The 18,043-nt window shown below is 45.8% G+C and overlaps 1 protein-coding gene across 1 annotated transcript in view; it reads left to right on the forward strand.

Annotated features, from left to right (window-relative positions):
- The first annotated feature begins 3,246 nt into the window (after positions 1 to 3,246).
- LOC137616492 (beta-1,4-mannosyl-glycoprotein 4-beta-N-acetylglucosaminyltransferase-like) overlaps positions 3,247 to 18,043 on the forward strand; it is a 52,223-nt gene continuing 37,426 nt past the window's right edge. Inside the window, exon 1 of the mRNA XM_068346304.1 lies at positions 3,247 to 3,330. The gene's annotated coding sequence lies outside the window, so the exon portion shown is untranslated. The remainder of the gene's footprint in view (positions 3,331 to 18,043) is intronic.

Here is an 18,043-nt window from a genome sequence, read left to right on the forward strand (position 1 = left end):
TTGTTCTGCATTAAGTGGGTGTGCTCTAAGTTCTGCATGCCTGACTCTGTCAATATGGTGATTATTCTCTCCTTCATCCTGTGTTTGGAGGTTTTACTGAGCAATCATTCTCTGTTTGTTAATCTGAAGTTGAGTCATTCTTTTATTTCTTTTTCCCGATTTCTTAATGCTGCAATTCTTTGTTGATTATTTTCAAGGCAAGAATTTCTTTGGTCTTCGTATCCTTTACATGTAGCTGCCATTAATGTTCCTTCTATCTGATTTTTTAAGAGAATGAGAGTTCTGCCCGGCCCCCATAGTTCTCGTAAGCGGCACTTAGAGATTTCAGACCACCTCCATTGTCTCTCTCGGAAATTGTTTTGATAAGAACCTGCTTTTAGATTTTTTTTACAGAGAATCGTATATATTTGAGGTTTAAAGTGGGTGGGGTTCTTCCCACCATAGCTCCCTTAAGGGGGTACCTAGAAATTCGGGACCACTTCCATTGACTTCCTCGGAAAATTTTACATCTTAATATATTTTTTTTTTTAGTTTTCGTGTAGAATTGGATATATCTGAAGTTTTAAAGAGGGTCCCTTAGTGGGACACTTAGAGATATGGGACCACTTGCACTCTCTTCCTCGGAAAATTTTGCATAAGTATACACTTTTAGTTTTTTATGTAGATTCCCTAACCTCTCTTTCTATAGCGAACACACACAGACATGGCCTCATATATATATATATATATATATATATATATATATATATATATATATATATATATAATACAGTATATATATATATATATATATATATATATATATATATATATATATGTATATATATATATATATATATATATATATATAATTTTTAAAATGTTGAAAAATTCTAGGGTGCTAGCCTGTCCGATTTCATGAAAGAAGGTTGGGTATTCTGCCACGGCCACCTAGAGATCTCTAGGTGGCCGTGGTTCTGCCCCCACAGCCTCCTTATGGGGGCCACATCGAGATTCTGGATCGCTTGCACTATCTTCCTTGGAAAATTTTACATAGGAATATACTTTTAGTGTTTATATAGATTTCCTAACCTCCCTGTGTATAGGGAACACACACGATGAAGATTATTATTATTACTTGCTAAGATACAACCCTTGTTGGAAAATCAGGATGCTCTAAGCCCAGGGGCCCCAACAAGGAAAATAGCCCAGTGAGGAAATGAAACAAGGAAAAATAATATATACTAAGAACATCAACAACATTAGAATAAATATTTTTTTTTATATAAACTATAAAAACTTTTAACAAAACAGAAAGAAGAGAAATAAGATAGAATAGTATGTCCAAGTGTACCCTCAAGCAAGAGAACTGTAACCCAAGACAGTGGAAGACCATGGTACAGAGGCTATAGCACTATCCAAGACTATGGAACAATGATTTTATTTTGGAGTGCCCTTCTCCCAGAAGAGCTGCTAACCATAGCTAAAGAGTCACTTCTAACCTTACCAAGAGGAAAGTAGCCACTGAAAAATTACAGTGCAGTAGTTAACCTCTTGGGTGAAGAAGAATTTTTTGGTAATCTCAGTGTTTGGCAGGTGTATGAGGACAAAGGAGAATCTGTGAAGAATAGGCCAGACTATTTGGTATATCTGTAGGCAAAGGGAAAGTGAACTGTAACCAGAGAGAAGGATCCAATGAAGTACTGTCTGGCCAGTCAAAGGACCCCATAACTCTCTAGCGGTAGTATCTCATCGGGTGGCTGGTGCCCTGGCCATCCTGCTACCTTGCCTATTTTGTATATATATATATATATATATATATATATATATATATATATATATATATATATATATATATATATATATATATATAATGAATGGCATTTTTGCTTCTAGAAAGATTGAGATTTAGTAGAAAAGCAAAGGAAAGTAGATATTTCAGCATTTGGACAATTTATTTGCTAAGCTTTAGGGAACAACATTTCCCATCATCGGAGCTAATAAATAAACATAAAACATAAATCAATATTCATAATTACGTTAAGTCAATGAAATTAAGTTAAACAGGCAAGAATTATAACAAATATATCGAAATACATGAAAAATGACGGGAATGAAATATACTAAAAGTAAGAAATCAGAAATTAAACCAAATACATCAAAAAGAAAAAAAAATAAATAAATGACACAGGAAAAGAACTATATCAAAATCAGAACAAATACATGTTTTAGTCTTGTATTTTTTCTTACTATGTGAGTTACTTGCTTATCCAGTGATTTTTTTCTTGTATTCCATGTTATTACTGTGTATTATATTTTAAGTTCCATCTATTATGTTTTGTGAATGCTTTAATTGTTTTTTCAAGTTTTTCTGTGTATTTGTTCTGATTTTGATGTTCTTTTCCTATGTCATTCATTTAATATTTCGCTTTTGATGTATTCTGTTTAATTCCTTATTTTTTTGTATAATCGATCTCCATTGGATGCCGATTAAAGCAAGAATTGAGTTTAAAATGTGTACAATAATCCACCTAGTTATCAGAACCGGTCGTCCGAAATATCAAAGAGAATTGCTACATATTGTGCAGCCAACGAATCGTCCTGACACGAAAATAGATATAGTTGTCTTCAAACCATTTGAACTTAGACAAGTCTACTGTAGGCTCTAGAGCCTTTAAATATGCGGCCCTGAGACTATACAATAAGCTCCCACGAGACATCCGAATACTTGAAAATATTAAGGCTTTCAAGAGGAAACTAGACTTAATCAGCGAGTACTTCGACAGTGACGATTTAACAGTAAGCGAGCAATACGCATTGTGAAATTCAAATGCTCCTGTATGAATATCATGAAACGACAGTGGAGGTCGTGTAGAGATTAGGGTTCATCTGCTATACAGGACCAGAAAAAACAGCCGTTGAAGTAAAAGTAAAGTAATATTACTGTCCCTTGCCTATTCATGTGCGACCTTTAAAACTTTAATAAGAAACCCGTTATGCTCAAGGATAAAATCCAAAACAAACGTAAAAAAGAATAGTGGGACCGTGTAGTTCAATACTAAATTTCTGGTGTCAATATTTGTTTCAGGTGACAGATTTCCAGTACAATTTTCGTACTGCTATCAGTCTTATTCTTGATTAACCATAATGTAATGTGCTTATCATCTATATTGATATGTGGGAAGTGTAATTGATGTCTAATTTTGTGATAGCGAACACATCCAAGGGCTTGAACAGATTCGTGAGACTCGTGAGTCGTCGTGAGCAAAGAATGTAAACACTAAATGTGCGAAACAGATGACTAGTTCGATCTGGTGAAAGTTACGTCGGGTTTTCCTTCCCTTATGGAGAGTAAGTATGATGCCATTCCTAAATATCAATCACAGTGTATTCGTCATTATATATAATTCTGAGAAAATAGTCAATAGCCTATTACTAGCCTAATGTTCTTGAAGTACATATGACGATGTTATGCTGTTGTCTTTTTCAAAGCTTTGCAAACATCGTATGTAAGAGTAGACGTGTCAAAACTGCATGATATTGGTACGGTGAACCAACATATTTCCCTTATTATCAACCGTATTGCAATCATACATTGATTAGAAACTTTCATGTATATATTCTTAAACCTATGAGTACAGTATGTCCTATTCTGGACAGTTGAGATATATGACTAGGTGTCATTCTTCTCCACTGGTTAGTGGATGCTGATAATCTGAAACGAATCCGTGGGAGCCCACTTCACGTTGTCATTTTTTCCTAGAACAATTTTTGGTAAATATATGGTACTCTAATTTCTAGCCAAATACATGAACCATATATTTTTCCTACTCGCTATCTTGTGTTTTATGCATTTCTGACCATGATCATTGGGGCAAACCACTCGTTTATGAAATTTTGGACCCCCTTATATAAAAAAAACAATTATGGGGACAGTGGGAAACTGGTATTTTTTTGGGTGGGGAAATGCCATAAAACGAGTTATTTGTAGCAATAATAATGGTCAGAAATTCAAAATAAACACTAGGTAACTAGTTGGAAAAATGTGTGGTTCATGTAAGTGGTTGAAAATTAAAGTATCATAATTATCTAAGATTCACTTCACATCCTTTATAATGGTTTTTGCTCTGCTGTGGGCTCGCTTCGCTCCCGAAAAAATTAAAACTGCAAACTCCGTATGTACTGGCAAGCGGCAATGTTGAGCTGTGCTCGCAATCCCCGTGGCTCATTATTTCGGGGTTATTTTTTTTACTTTCACATGAGTAACAATAGCTATACACTGAACTGAGAGCATTTCCATCCTGATTTATTGGTGACATAGATGAAATTACACTAAATTTCAAAATAGATTCTACTTCCCCTAAGTTCCCTCCTAGAAACGTCTTTATGTCATGGTGGTTTAACTCAAACTGAAGGGAAGGGTGGAAAAATAATTGCTGTTGTAGAACAACATTCAGGAACTTGTGTATAGATATATGGATGCTCCTAATTGGTTAAAAAAGCCAGGTAATGATTACGTCATACAAAAAACAGAAAAGCTGGCCATAGCAAATGCAAGCAACACCTGCGCAGTTACCGCAGTAACTCGACATCAGTTTCCCAGATGTAAACAATGGACTTTGAGTGAGAGATAGACTTCACATTTTAATTGACTGATACATAAGTTATTAGGCCCCAGCCCCCATTAAACATATAGAGAAAAATACCAAACTAGCCAGCACTCGTCAATTTCTTATAGCAAATTTCAGTTTCGCTAGTATTTAAAGTATATATTTACCTTAAATATATGATACTTAATTACTAGCAAAACTGGAATTCGCCATAAGAAATGGTCGAGTGCTGGCTAGTTTAGTATTTTTCTCTACAGTATATGTTTAATAGAGGCTGGAGCATAATAACTTACGTATTTGTTGATTAAAATGTGAAGTACAGTGGAACCTCTACATACGAATTTAATCCGTTCCAGAACCAACTTCGGATGTAGAAAAGGTTTGGATGTCGAAACAAATTTTCCCATAAGAATACATTGAAATAGGATTAATTCGTGGTTGAGCCCAAAAACCTATGATAACTTCTTAATAAACTACTACACATAATTTTCCCATGAGAATAATGAACACTAAATTATATAATAGACATGTAAATAAGAAGAATAGACATGTAAATAAGAAGAATTAGCAAAAAATTATAAATAAGAAATGGGTTTTTAGCGTCACTTTACCTTAGAAACTCCAGCGCAGGTGTTGTTAGTCTTGCTACGCAGAGAGGAGATGGACGGGCGGCGAGGAGGTAGAGAGGTTAACTACGATAAAAGTACACTACCGTAACTTATTCTAACTTACACTAAGTGAACTTTAACATAACTTAGCTTATTTTTTTTTTTTTTTTTATTTTACATTTTTTTTTACATTTTCTTTTTTTCTTTTTGATGATTACGTAATTTTAATCACTTTCACTCTCTACACTTAAAATTGACTGAATTTCTTTCGCTTCACTCTTTTCCGTTTTCTTTGTTTCACTTTCTTCCGCTTCACTCTTTGCCCTTTTCTTCGAATCACTTACATCCTCTTCATCACGAGTTCGCTTCGCAGTTTTTTTAAAGAAATTATCGATAGATAATTGCTTGGTACGGCTTTTCAGAATGTTTCGAAAGTGAGTTAGGCAAACATCATCGAATTGAGAAACTACACGACAAACCTGCAATTTCTTTGGATGGTATTTGTCGATGAAGTCGACCACGTCTTGATATTTTCCTAACACCTCTTTTATATGCGCCGAACCTAACACATGTTCTACCTCCTCGCTCCCTTCCTCGTCATCATTCATGTGCTCCGACATAGCATGGAGTTCCTTGAGCTCATCCGGGGTAAGTTCGTCGTGATGTTCGGCGACGAGTTCCGTAACGTCATCTGCGTCGACCTCCAGACCCATGGACTTGTCAAGGGAGACGATTACCTCTACGGCTTCCGCTGCACCGACTACGGGATCAGGTTCGGGGTCAAAACCCTCGAAATCTCGGGGAGAAACTGCATCAGGCCACAGCTTCTTCCAGGCAGAATTGAGGGTCCGTCGAGTTAATCCCACCCAAGCCTGATCTATGATCTTCAAGCAGTGCACGATGTTGAAGTGGCCCCTCCAAAATTCACGCAAAGTTGAGTTGGTGCTTTGCGTGACATTAAAGCACTGCTTAAATAAGTGCTTGGTGTACAGCTTCTTAAAATTAGAGATGGCTTGCTGGTCCATGGGCTGGAGGATAGAGGTGGTATTCGGTGGAAGATACAGCACCTTTATGAACTTGAATTCATCGAAGATATCATCTTCAAGTCTGGGGGGGTGAGCGGGTGCATTGTCAAGGCATAGCAGGCACTTTAAAGGCAATTTCTGTTCATGAAGATACTTCTTCACAGAAGGGCCAAAAACTTGGTTAACCCATTGCACAAAGAATTGCCTAGTGACCCAGGCCTTCGAGTTGGATCGCCAGAAAACATGAAGCTGATCCTTATCGACGTTTTGTGCTTTAAAGGCCCTAGGGTTCTCTGAATGGTAAACCAGTAAGGGCATGACTTTAAAGTCCCCACTAGCGTTGGCACATAGGGCAAGAGTCAACCGATCCTTCATTAGCTTATGCCCAGGCAATTTCTTCTCTTCGGCAGTGATGTAGGTTCGACTCGGCATCTTCTTCCAAAACAGCCCGGTTTCATCACAATTAAACACCTGCTGCTCTACGTAGCCTTCTTCCTGCACGATCTTTTCAAAGTTCTTGACAAAGTCAGCTGCAGCCTTTGTGTCCGCACTAGCAGCCTCTCCGTGGCGAACAACTGAATGAATCCCGGACCGTTTCTTGAATTTCTCGAACCAGCCACGAGATGCCTTGAAATCATCTGAGGAAGGCTCGGTTGAACTCTCCCTAGCATCACCCCCAGAGCTCTCTTCCTTCAAGTCCGTAAAGATGGCGTGCGCCTTCTCGCAGATGACGGTCTCGGTGATGGTGTCGCCAACGATCTCTCTGTCCTTAATCCACACTAGTAGAAGTCGTTCCATCTCTTCTATGATAGGGGTACGGCGTTTGGAAATTATGGTGATCCCCTTAGAAGGTTTCACTGCTTTAATAGCTTCCTTCTGTTTAAGGATTGTCGAGATCGTCGACATATTACGGCCATACCGCTTAGCAAGTTCACTCACGCGGACGCCACGCTCATGTTTTTCAATAATTTCCTGCTTAATTTCTAAAGAAAGCATTTCCTTCTTCCTTTTCTCACCACTACCACTGGCAAAACTAAGCCTTTTAGGACCCATACTTTATGTAAATTACCGTTAAAGGATGCACGTAAAAAATCACGATTAAAATAGAGTTAATAGCAGAACGCACAGTGCACAACCGCAAGAAGCCGACGAGAACAGAGGACTGACCCAAGCCCCGCTAATTGAGCGTCCCTCCGAGGTCGATGTGCTGCCTTCTATCGGCGGAAATAAAAAACACTTCAGGCGCTATGAGCACCGACTACGCGTACGAGTATTGTTTACTTCGGGTGTAGAGTCGGAACGTGTTCGAATTGTACTTCGCGTGTCGAAAAATTCGGATACAACCGGTACGACGAAAATTGCTTACTTCGTGTGTCGAAATAAAATTCGGGTGTAGAGTCAAAAATTTGCTCGAATTTTACTTCTGATGTTGGAAAATTCGGATGTAGATACGTTCGGATGTAGAGGTTCCACTGTATGTTTTTCACTCGAAGGCCATTTTTTACATTTGAAAGACTGAAGGGAAGTTAATGTGCATGCATTGACGTGGTGGTGAGCGCTGGTGCACAGCCGAAGGCTTGAAAGGCTGTGCAGGATGGCGCATTCGCGAGGGCAAGTGACGCTTGGTCACATCGCTCGCGAGCAGACGTGAACCAGGAGTCAGGAACGGAGAAGGCAGGTCAGAAGGTCAGTGAGATGGAGAAGATCGGCATGTTGGATGATTAGGAACAGAGATGTGCCCTTTGGAAGGGCGAACATCCTCCGAAGGGTATCGCGCACGATCCACAGAAGAGTCCAAGGCCGAAGTCCAAGGACTAGCGGCAGAGTCATTAGGAAAAGGTCCAGTTGAGGGTGAAGGTCGAGGGCCAGAAGACGACGGAAGAAAAGGTTCCTCTGTGGGGGAAGGCTGCGAAGACAAGACTGAAGACCTGAAGAGGCTCCTTTTCACTGATGGTGAAGGGACATTTCTAAGGTGAAGCTGAGGGTGAGATTTTTGACGTCCTCTGGGGGCCGGTGGATCAGCAAGCTGACCTTTGGAAGCAGCAGTCCGCAGAGGAGTCTCTATGAGTGAACTCCCCCGAGGAGGAGAAACACTTGCAGGAGAGATAGGCGAATGACTTTGCTTCCCCCTCGAAGGATGATCAGGAATGGGGGAAGCGCAGTCGGCAGCAAAAGCTGAAGAATCTGAAGGGGCAGGACCATCGGCAGCAGACGATGCCTTTGACACCGCTACATCGCCACACAACATAGGATCCACCTCCAAAGTCGACGAAGGCTGCACATTAGCACCACAGATGATGAGTTGCAGCAAGGAGTCCCTGGAGGGCAGCCCCGGAAACCCAAGGACGAACACACCTGTATAAAAGGAGAAAGTGACAAGGCCTCACCCTGGGGTGGGAGAGGTGGGGCCACTTTGCTAGGGGAAGCAACACCATCTCTCGATGACCGGGGTTGACCATCAGTTAAAGGGCCTACGCTACTACTCGACGGTTTCTCGGAAGAGGCCAAACGAGCAGGAGCTTCGGAGGAAGGTTGGAAGCAGAAGCAGCAGCCTTGGGTTTTTTCCCTTTCGAAGAAATCTTCGAAGGAGAAAAATCCCACTTTGACTTCTTCTTCCGCCGGCGCCCAAACCATTTCCACTGGGGGCCAGACCACTCCCGACACTCACTACACTTATTTACTATCACACCGTTGACCTCTTCAGGCGGGACAAAGGGTGTGGCGATCGGTGTCCACAGCCGACATGTAGGTACCGCAGATCCAGCCTTCAAGTCCAGGGCAGGTACGCATAGTCAGCATAAGTCTACACAAATACACTGCTAAAGAGAAATTGCAAACAAAAAGCATTAATGTCAGTCCAAAATATTGGTGGGGAGTAAGAGCGGTAACGACTGTTCACCATCCGAGAAAAAAGAAAAGTGAGCAAAATCACAGGTGTGTGAGCGGTTGAAAGCTACCCCCCCTACCCCCGCTAATTAGCGGAATGGGTAGTTAACCCCCGCTAAATTTTAATGGCTCGTCCTTTCAGCTTCGCCGAAAGTATTACCCCCTAACAAATAGTGTAGGTTTGTATTCCAGTTACAAAACAAATACCAGTTCGAGTTGCTGTGCTTCGGTCTATCCACAGCACCTCAGGTCTTAACAAGAGTGTTCACCCTCGTGTCATCTTGGGCCCACAGGATCAGCATCTGTCTCCTCCGTTATCTGGACGACTGGCTGATCCTAGCCGACTCGGTGGCAACCCTTCTTCAGCACTGAGACAAACTTCTGAGGTTTTGCCAAGATCTGGGGATCATGGTAAACTTCGAGAAGTCATTTCTGCTTCCAACTCAAAGACTGGTATACCTGGGCATGATTCAAGAGAAAGGTCGCGAGACCTTTTCTCAGACGAGAATAACTCCCAGCTTAGAAGTGGCTATGTCTCCTCGGACATCTATCATCCTTAGCCCGTCTTGTTCCCAACAGTTGCCTCAGGATATGATTTCTCCAGTAGCGCCTGAAGTCCACTTGGAATCAGGCCTTAGATTCCCCGGACACTCTAATCCCCATGGGACTAGAGGAAAGGACAGACCTCAGATGGTGGCTGGCAGACCAGAATCTGCTGAAGGATGTCGACCTTCTCGTCCTTCCACCCGATTTGATGATGTTTTTGGATGCATCAAAGAATGGGTTGGGTACCCACATGCTGCACCACACGGCCTCAGGCCTCGAGTCAGAGTCCGAAAAGTACCCTCACATAAATCTCCTAGAGATGAAGGCTGCATGACTGTCCCTTCAAGAGTTCCACCAGTTCCTGGTGGGTCACTCGGTAGTGGTGATGAGCGAGAACACCGGCGGTAGTGGCTTACATAAAAAAATGAGGTACTTTTTTGCAGCCCCTATCCCATCTAGCAGTTGAGATACTGAGATTAGCAGAAGTCTACTCAGTCTCACTATCAGCTCGCTGTATTCCCGGCAAGAGGAATGTGCTCGCCGACAATCTGAGCAGGGCATCACAGATAGTGGGTTCCGAATGGTCTTTGGATCATCTAAAAGCCAACAAAGTCCTGACTTTGTGGGGTTCTCCAACTGTGAACCTGTTCGCAATGGCCCTAAACTTCAGGCTCCTGCTGTACTGCTCCCCAGTCCCAGATCCCAAGGCTCTCTGACAAGATGCGCTCCAACAGCAGTGGGATAACATCGATGTCTACGCCTTCCCACTGTTCCATTTGATGAGAAAAATACCCAACAAGGTCAGAACATTAATCAATCTTTCTATGATCCTCATAGCTCTGGTATAGCATCACGCAGAGTGGTTCCCGGACTTCCTGCTACTCTTGACGTACCTGCCAAGAGAACTTCCTCCACAACACAATCTACTCAGACAACCACATGCCAACATTTTCCACCAGAGATAAGCATAGCTACATCTTTACGCGTGGAGACTATCCAGCATCTTCTCATGCAGAGAGGATTTTCGCATCAGGTTGCGAAGAGGATGACTGGATACCTGCGGAAATCGTTAGCCTCAGTCCAACAGGCGAAGCAATAGTTTCGTGTATTTGCAGGAATAAATGGGCCTTTTGGTTTTAGAGATTAAAGGCTATGGCTCAGCCTTGAGTCTCGCCTTTAAACTGAAAGGAATGGACATTTCTTCATCGCTAGAACTTTTTCTACTCATACGGATTATGAACTTATCTGTCCTCAGTCAGAAGTGAGACTTAACCTGTGGAACGTGCTTCAGGTTCTTCGGTCCTTAAAGTGCCCACCATACGAACCATTACGGCAGGCAACAGATCGCCACCTAAATTTGAAGACGGTGTTTCTTTCTCGCCTTGGCCTCGGCCAATTGAGTTAGTGAACCTCATGGTCTCTCATATGACATCGCCCATTCGAGGGGATGGGGAGAGGTAACCTTCAGCTTCGTCCCTGTGTTTGTTGCCAAGACTCAGAATCCTGGGTTTCGGATCTTAGATTTGACTCCCTCCGGATAACGAGTCTCCGCTCGGTAACCAATGACCCAGATCATCTGTTACTATGCCCGGTAAGGTGTTTGAGGTGCTACTTAAGAGAACAGCTGCAGCTCGGCCGAGAGTGCCATCCCTCTTCGTCAGCACGGGCAGAAACAAGAGGAGGATCACGAAGAACACCATCTTTGCATGGATTCGCAAGGTCATTGACCTTGCCCTGAATCCCAATTCTCCTCCAACACGTCAACCCAGAGCCCATGAGTTCAGGGGCATAGGCACGTCCCTGGCCTTCAAAAGAAACTACTCTGTGTCGCAGGTGTTGCAAGCGGCCATGTTGAAACGTCAGATAACATTCACCGCTCACTACCTGCAAGACGTGACCCACAGGAACCTCAATACGTTTTCTATCGGTCCTGTGGTGGCGACCCAACAGCTGGTTTAGTACCTCAAGCCTCTTATTGGACAAGTAGAAGATAGTTGAGGGTATTGGTTACCCTGCTTTAGTCTTAATGAGTGAAACGCAATGTCTGGCTCTTTTCCTTTCTTCCTCCCCTTTCTTGGGGAAATAAGCATCCTGTGTCCTTTGCACAAGCTGAACTTAAACCATTGCTCCCTTGCATCCCTATACCCTGGCAAGGTGGCATTGGGAATGTCTCGGTCTCCTCAGTTATTTCCTACAAGACTCGAAATAACTTAAACCTTGAGAGTCACATTGCTTATAACTCGACACACAGCTTGTGTAGGCCGTAGACCATGCTTAGCGGGTTTTGCGAGGTGTTAGGGTCTCCTCATCTATGCACTAACCTGCACAGTATGGAGTACTGTACCCCGGGTAAGGCCAAAAGCCAGATTGGCAGGGACATTCGCCCTCCTAATGGGTGTCACCGTTATAAATAGGGTTGGTTTGTATTCCAGTTACAGAACAAATGACAAATTTGGAAATAGTTTGAATTTTTCATAACGATACAAACCTTAGCTATCTATACATACTTGCCTGCCAACCCTGTCCCCCATCAAAGTCCTACCTCCAAACAAAGTGAAGCACACTTACAGGTGTGTGAGTAAGAGGTGTTGCTAGCTACCCCCACCGCTAACTAGTGGAATGGGTAGTTGACCTGACTAAAATTTTAATGACTCATCCTTTCAGCTTCGCCGAAACTAGTACCCCTATAAATAGCTAAAGTTTGTATCACTAGAAAAAATAGAAATTATTTCCAAATTTGTCATTTTTTTGTGTAGGGGAAAATACAGATCTAGTAAAATAAGTGGATGCTGTCTAACCTAACCTAATATGCCAGGTCTTCCCTACTTCCCAGGGGTTTCTATTTTTTTTTTCTTTCCTTACCTCCTGTAGATTATTTAACTGTTATGGAGTATTCCACGATGAAATAAAGATTTATGAGCATAGCAAAATCAAAAACAGACTATTAGGAATGATATCAAGTACATTGGCTTGTATCACTAGATAAGAAATTGTAAAAAAAAAAAATTTTCATACGTGTGATCAGTAACAATTACAAAACAAATAAAGTACAAAGGTGAGCCAGTAGTAATACAGGATACATCTAAACCTAGTTGCTGACCTTAATTCTTTATTATTGGTCATTTGATCTTTTGATATTTCACTACCTCAGTTTACAAACGTTTAATTTGGAAGCTTTTAAAGATGCAAACATTTGTGTTCATAACTTTAAATTAGGTTAATATTCAACGTAGTTTTTCAAACATTAAGTTATGATTCTTACTAAATACTTGACCATGATGCATTTCAAATGCCAACTTAAGATAAATACTGTACCAAATTGTAGTTGTTCCGTAACCGAAATACAAACCACGCTATTTATATAGGGTATTACTTTCGGCGTAGCTGAAATGATGAGCCATTAGAATTTTAACGAGGGTTTATTACCCCCTCGCTAGTTAGCGAGGGGGTAGGGGAGGGGTAGCTAGCTACCCCTCCCCCCTCACACACCGGTGAACTAGTTCACTTTGCTTTTGGTTCGGGTGATGAACAGACGTGTCTGCTCCCACCCTCGCTTGACAGCCTATGATCTTTTTTTGCTTTTGCTTTGCAGTTTGTGTGTTTGGAAGTTGGCCTCTATTATGCGGAAATGCCCTGGATTACCTGACCGCCCTTGTGGTACATATATGTCGGCGGTCGAAACGGACCCACACCTTATGTCCGTTCTGCAGGGGCCAACGGTGTGATAAGGATAAAGTGTGTAGTGAGTGCAGGGAGTGGTCTACCTCCCAGTGGGAGAGGTTTTCCTGGCGCCGAAAGAAGAAGTCCAAGCGGGATCTTTCTCCTTCAAGGATCTCCTTGAAGAAAGAAATTTCCAAGGACTCGTCTTTCGTTGCCCGAACCTCCTCCGAAGCTCCCACTCGATCGGTCTCTCCCGAGAGGCCGTCGAGTGGTAGCGTAGGCCGTACTTTTGTTGACCAACCTCAGGGTTCGGGAGAGGGAGTTGCCTCCCATAGCGAGGCAGCTCCTCCTCCTCCTCCGGGGGACGATTTATCTATTACTGTTGCTAATGATGATTTGTTGCAGCTTTGGGCTTCCTTGGGGCTTAAGGGTTCGCCCTCCAGGTAAGCCCTGTTTGACCTAATCCAGTTGGGAGCAGCTGTCAAACAGTCGCCTGTGATAGCGGAGGTTGACCCTCTGTCTATCGTCGACGTTGTTGTGGCTGAGCCTTCCGACGAGTTGGGTCAAACCTCTGCCTTGTGTGCTGATGTTGCTGAAGGCTTGGTTCCCCCCTCCAAACATCCTTCGAGGGAGGAGCCAAGTCCAACAGTCTCTCCTGCAGGTGATTCTCCCCCTCGGGGGATTTCACTAACAGACACTCCTCTTCGGAGGACTGACGATGGTTTGCCTGCTGCCCCCAGAGGACGTATCCGACGTAAGGCTCGTCTTCCTCTTCGCGGTAGTGGCCTTCCTTCTCCCCACAAGGGAGTTAGGAGGCGCCTCTTCGGCTCCTCGTCCTCGCAGTCCCCCGCAGAGGATCCTCCTCGCCGTGCTTTGGCCGTTGCACCACTGGACCTCTCTGCAGATCGTTCGTGATCTCCTACGCCTGCCAGACCTGCTGACCTTCCTTCTCCGTTCCTGGCAGCTGACGCGCTGTGGGCGCCCACGCACCCCGTTGTCCAACGGGCACTGGTCTCTTCGGGGCAAAAGGGGCTTTCTCACATTGTGAGCAAGTCCCTTAAGTGCTAGGTATCCCCTGCGCGCAAGCACTCGCCTGTTCCTGCTGTTCCTGAGACAACGAGCCAGAGACATCCTGTGCCAGGGACAATGCGCCAGCGATCTCCTGCTGCAGAGTCGACGCGCCAGTGCTCTCCTGCTCGCCAGCACTCACCTGCGTGCCAGCGATCTGCTGTACGCCAGAGATCTCCTCCTCGCCAGCGCACATCTGCGTGCCTTGATCCTGATACGCGCCACGCACGCCCACGATCTCCTGCGCGCCCACAATCTCCAGCTCACCAGCGCTCTTCACCTGCTCGCCAGCGCTCGCCTGCGCGCCCACGATCTCCGGATCTGGGCACAGGAAAGAAAAGTCGGCCTTTGCCTTCTCGCCAGCGATCTCCTGCGCGCCCTTGGAACTCGCCCACTCGTCAGCCCTCGCCTGCGCACCATTGCGCGCACAGGTTTCAGCCCCTACCGTGCGCTCTTCCGTAGGCCTCCGATATCCTGCGCGCCCACGAGCAGTCTCCTTCACGCGCTTCTACGCTTGCTGGTCCTACTGTGGGCCCTCTGCCTTCACCAGATCGCTCGCCCACGCGCACCATCTCCTGCAGGCCATCACTCCCCAGCACGCCCACGAGCCTGCTCGCCGTAGATCGCCTGCTCGCCGTAGATCGCCTGTGCGCCCACGCGCACCCTTACCTGTGCGCAGTTGCTCACCTGCGCGCCCTGCGCGCCATCACTTTCCTGTGCGCCATCGCTCGCCTGCGCGCCATCACTTTCCTGTGCGCCATCGCTCGCCCCGCGCGCCATCACTCGCCCGCGCTTTCATCTCCGCGCGAACGTTCGCCAGCACACGTGCGCGAACCTGGGATTATTCCATCGTGCGATCGCCAGCGCGAGCCCAACCGCAATTCCCACTGGGTTTCGCAACGCGAGCTCTCGAGCAAGCAAGTCTTCAGGAATGAGAGAAGCCAGGACGTCTTCTTCACCACCACCACCACCACCACCACCACCACCACCACCACCACCACCACCACCACACACACACACACACACACACACACACACACACACACACACACACACACACACACACCCCCGCAAGCGCAGACCAGCGTGCTCGCAGGAGGAGGGGAGGTCTTGAGATAGGTCCAGGCACCAATCTTCTTCCCTTTCTTTTCAGGCAGGCCCTGTTGTAGTATTTACTCCAAAGGATCGCCTGATCCCCTTCCCTCCAGAGGGAGTCTCTGACACTGCGTCTGTCAGTAAGCAGCCATGGTTTGGGTCCCTTATCAGAGCTGTCGTCCAGGCTGTTAAGCCTGCCTTCTCTGAGTTGGGCCTCAAACCAAGGGCAGCTCCGACCCCACTGAAGAGGAAGAGAGGAGTAGAAATCATGGTGACTTCTCCCAGGGTCAAGCTGGCTCCTAAGAAGTCCGTAAGGAAGGCTCCTTCCCCCCCCTCAGACTTTCTCTCCATCTCCTGTGGACGAGGATTTTCCGTCCTCAGGGGAGTCTACCGAGGTGAGGCCTTCTCCCACCGCACCAATGGGAGAAACCCCACCTCGAGCAGGAGAATCGTCCCGTGTTGGGGCGGAGAAGAGCCCTCAGACTTCGTTGTTGGAGTCCTGTATCTCTCCTAGGAGGGAACCGAAGAACTCTAAAACCATCCCGAAGTCGTCTTCCAGGATTCGATCAGAGCCAACGAGACCCGCGGAGAACGTCCACGTGTCCCCCCAAGTAGAGCCTTTGGGGACGGGAGACTTTGCTGCCAGTTCTCCAGGGGAGAGAGCAGCAAGAGTCAGAACATGCCTTCTGGCAGGTCTTGACTCTGATGAGGCATCTCAACGGGTTCCCGGACCTTGAGATTCCTCCTCGTGAGGGCAAGGACACGGTCCTGGACCGAGTCTTTGGCACTCAGAAACCTGTTAAGGCCAGTGCGGCTTTGCCCTGGTCCCAAGGGGTGAAGAGTGCCAGGGATAAGGTTGAGGGCCAGCTCTCCGAGCTCGCCTCCTCCAGCCGTTCCACTGCTGGCAACAAGCTCCTCCCACCTCCTCGTGTCCACCAGAGGAGGTATTTTGAGATCATGGAGGAGTCTTGCTTAGCTCTTCCGTTGCACCTCTCTGTGGAAGAGCTTACCAAGGGAGTCCCTCTTGAGAGACTCTAGCCGGCAAGTGACTTTCTCGGCGACAGAGATCCTGAGCCAGGAGAAGGTCCCGAAGTTTGCCATGCAGGCTACTTCGTGGTTGGACGTCTGGTTGGGGTCTCTTGGCATCCTGTTGCGATCCGAGGATCTGTCCAAGGAAAGCACCAGGAAGGCCCTGGAGACCTTCCTCCTTTCGGGCACCCGCACCATTGAGTTTCTGGCCCACCAAGTCTCGAACTTGTGGGCAAATTCGATCTTGAAACGACGTGATGCGGTGGCAGAAAGGTTCCATTCGAAGGTCCCGGCCGTCGAAGTCAGCAAGCTCAGACATTCTTCCCTTATGGGAAAGAGTCTGTTTGAGCCCAAAGATGTGGAACAGGCAGCTGAGAGGTGGAGGAAATTCAATCAGGACTCTCTCCTCCAAAGGGCTCTCACAACGAAGTCCTACAAACCTCCAGCACCTCAACAACCACGCCCCTCCAAGACGACAAAACCGGCAGTGGCAGCAAAGACGACGGTGTCCAAACAGCAACCCTTTCCTGTCAAAGACAAGAAAGGCAAAAAGTCCTCCAGGGGAGGCAAGAATCCTAGAGGTAATGGCCGAGGCCGCAAATGCTAGGATTGGCAATCCCCCTGCATGTCCACCAGTGGGGGATGCCTACAAAGTTGCGCAATCAGGTGGCAGCAACCCGGGGCCGATTCCTGGACGATTTCCGTAATCAGTCAGGGATATCGCGTCCCGTTCACAACATCTCTACATCCCCTGACAGCGAATCCAGTGTCGTTGAGCTCCTATGCCATGGAATCGGCAAAGGGGCTAGCCCTACGGGCAGAAATCGAGACCATGCTAAAGAAGGATGCTCTTCATGAGGTCGTCGACGGTTCCCCAGGCTTCTTCAGTCGACTCTTTCTTGTAAAGAAGGCGTCTGGAGGCTGGAGACCAGTCATCGACCTCTCAGCTCTGAACAGGTTTGTCAAACAAACTCTGTTCAGCATGGAGACAGCAGACATGGTCAGACTTGCAGTGAGACCACAAGACTTCATGTGTACACTGGATCTGAAGGACGCGTACTTCCAGATCCCAATCCATCCGTCTTCAAGGAAGTACTTAAGATTCAGCCTAGACAACAAGATCTACCAGTTCAAGGTGCTGTGTTTCGGTCTCTCCACAGCACCTCAGGTATTCACCAGTGTGTTCACCCTGATCTCTTCGTGGGCACACAGGATCGGCATCCGTCTCCTCCGCTATCTGGACGACTGGCTGATCCTGGCAGACTCGGAGTCGACCCTTCATCGACACCGGGACAAGCTTCTGGGACTTTGCCAAGATCTAGGGATCATGGTAAATCTCGAGAAGTCTTCTCTGCTTCCATCTCAACGACTGGTATATTTAGGCATGATCTTGGACACCAATCTCCACAAAGCATTTCCATCAGACGACAGGATAGCAAGGCTGAGGAGGGTCGCAGATCCTTTCCTCAGACGAGAAGAACTCCCAGCCCAATCGTGGTTACGTCTCCTCGGTTACCTTTCCTCCCTGGCCCGTTTA

This window comes from Palaemon carinicauda, chromosome 22 (assembly GCF_036898095.1).
Source record: "Palaemon carinicauda isolate YSFRI2023 chromosome 22, ASM3689809v2, whole genome shotgun sequence".
In the NCBI taxonomy this organism is placed as follows: domain Eukaryota; kingdom Metazoa; phylum Arthropoda; class Malacostraca; order Decapoda; family Palaemonidae; genus Palaemon; species Palaemon carinicauda.